Source organism: Quercus suber, unplaced genomic scaffold (genome assembly GCF_002906115.3).
Source record: "Quercus suber isolate HL8 unplaced genomic scaffold, Cork oak 2.0 scaffold_501, whole genome shotgun sequence".
Lineage (NCBI taxonomy): Eukaryota > Viridiplantae > Streptophyta > Magnoliopsida > Fagales > Fagaceae > Quercus > Quercus suber.
Window position 1 is genome coordinate 328329 of NW_027069950.1, and position 2407 is coordinate 330735.

The 2407-nt window shown below is 47.9% G+C and overlaps 1 long non-coding RNA gene across 1 annotated transcript; it reads left to right on the forward strand.

The window, feature by feature from the left end:
• Positions 1 to 1956, forward strand: LOC112031153 (uncharacterized). Its single transcript, XR_010624934.1, has 2 exons — positions 1 to 1007; positions 1103 to 1956. It is a non-coding gene; the product is annotated as an uncharacterized LOC112031153 (long non-coding RNA).
• Positions 1957 to 2407: the final 451 nt, after the last annotated feature.

Sequence of the window (2407 nt, forward strand, 5' to 3'; positions counted from 1 at the left end):
CATCCATCTAATCTCTTTTGATTTTGGTCCGTGTATAACTACTGACTAACTTTTATTTCTCGTGCAGAGAGCAAAAGATTCAAGCCAAATCTCAGGGTGGTACATGTTTGGGACTTGAATTTTGTTCTTAGGTTGGAAATTTTGTTCACACCGACGGACAACTCTGAGCGTCTCACCTTATCCTCAGCGTAGATCCTGTTTACTCGACTTGGCAGGGGTTTAGTTAAGCCTTGTTAGTCGACAGACCGCTCCTTTCCTACATAGACGTCCGGCACGCGAACTTCCTTCCCCTCAAGTTTACCGTTGGCGAAGCACGTGCTCTCGGTCCCAAGTTTATTTGTTCAGATGAACGACCGCCCATTCGTGACGAATCGGCTGAGCGCGTGTTGCGAGCGCACCGAGAGAGGGCTCACGAGCAAGTTCAGCAAGAAAATCCACCTCCGCCCGAGGACCCTATAGAGCTTGGGGATCCCGTTCAGGAGGTTGAAGGCGCAGCTACAGAATTAATCAGCTTATCTAAAACAGAATCCGACCAGGGCAACGCCATGGTGGTCAGGAAAAGAATGACGATCAACCGCTTCATCCCAACGCACAGCCAGCGCAGCAGCAGCAGCAATCCCTTGGCCAAGATCCCACTCCTCCCCCTGCCCCGCGAGTCGTGCCCGAAAGAAGCAACGCACGACTGAGCAGACGCAGACAAGCTCGGGCGATGCGCCTTCCAGGCCGTCCCTCCGGCCGTCATTGGGGGTCGTAATTCGAGAGCAGATAGCACCCACCGTGGTGAACTTGGCGTCTTTGTCCCGGTCCTCAGCAAAATGGCAGCCCCCTTTCCGGCTAGACGGTAGCCCCTTCCTGTTACAGCCACCGTACGGATGTGGGAAAAGGGTCACGGGGGTCGCGTTGCTCAGAGTCTGGCGCGCGGCCTTCTTTTACCTGAAGACATGCACGCCTTCTCGGAAGGGACAGATGAGTTTTTAGGAAGGCGATTGCAGTGGCACACCATAGCGGTAACTGTTTCGTCCTTTTTGTTGTTCTCGGTTTATTACTCGTCCTTATACGTGTACTTTTTCTTTCCCCTTACAAATATCGTTATGATGGGCAGGCTGCGTAGTTATCATACATCGTGGATGGGCGGATGAAGGAGCTTGCCAAAGATGCCGAGCGGGAGAAAGCTTTGAAAGATGTTGCCAGGCCACAGCCAAGGAGAAGATGAAACATGCTGAGGATGCAGTGGAAAAAGTTGCTGTTGCAGAGAAGGCCCGGCTCTAGCCGAAGGGAGGTCCACAGAGCTTGAAGTGCAGTTGGGAGGGACCGAGTTTAGCTGGCAGAGGCCCAGAGTTTAAACGTCATGCTGGAGGGACAACTGGCCGAGTCGAAGGCGGCATTGGAAGCTTGCAGAAGCAAGTGGTACGACAAAGGGTTCGCCGATGCAGAGAACTCGGCAGAGCCAGTTATTCGCCAGACTCACCTGCTCGGTTTTAAAGAGGGCTGGTTCGCTGCCCTCCAAGCCATAGGGGTTCCCGAGATCCTCCCTGAGGGATCGCGGTAAAATCCCCTTCCTGAACCCTCCAACTGCCGCGTAGAACGCTCCTTTGGTGATTGATGAGGAAGAGACCACCAGCATGAGGGAGCTGGTGAACGCCATCGATTCTCACGCGGAGCCAGTTGATATGGAGACGATTAGCCATTCTCAGGCTGGGGGGACGCCTAATTGCAAACATCTTCAGCCAACCAGCAACCTCCCAAGGATCCATCTTTTGTTCAAGCAGATCTTTGAAGTTGACAGCCGTACCGGGTTTCTTGCGTTCTATTTTCTTTTTCCTTTACAATGTTTAACCGAACTGGACTGCCTACGTCACCAAGCTGTGATTACGGAACAATTTATTTCTTTTGCGCCTTTATTTGTCTTCTGAGTTGCCCGATTTTTGTCAACTAAACATCAGTTTAATCTTTAAATGCTGCTCTAAGTTATGTTTGTGAATGCTTTACTATGGGATGCTTTCATTTGACTGAGCGGTATCTTCATCGGTTTTTTTTTTTAGGTCCACCTTGCCGGCAAATAAGGTTCCACGTGCTCGGCGATAAGAATCGAGCTGAGAAACAGAAAAAAAAAAAAAAAAGTTTTTATATTAAAATAGATAAAATTTTTGCATTAGAAGGCACACCATACTTTCTAACTATTTGAAAATAGGTGGAATGAAAAGATTGTACCTAGAAAAAATTATAGGTTTTAAAAAGCTAATGGATGTTTAGTATATGCACTTAAAAACTGAAAACATATATTTAAAATCATGTGTGAAAATACGTGTAAGTGAAAATACGTATAATATTGTTTAAAAACTAAAAACATGTGTTTGAGTAAATGTACCAAGCAGATATTCTTTGAAAAAGTGTGGTTTCAAATTGG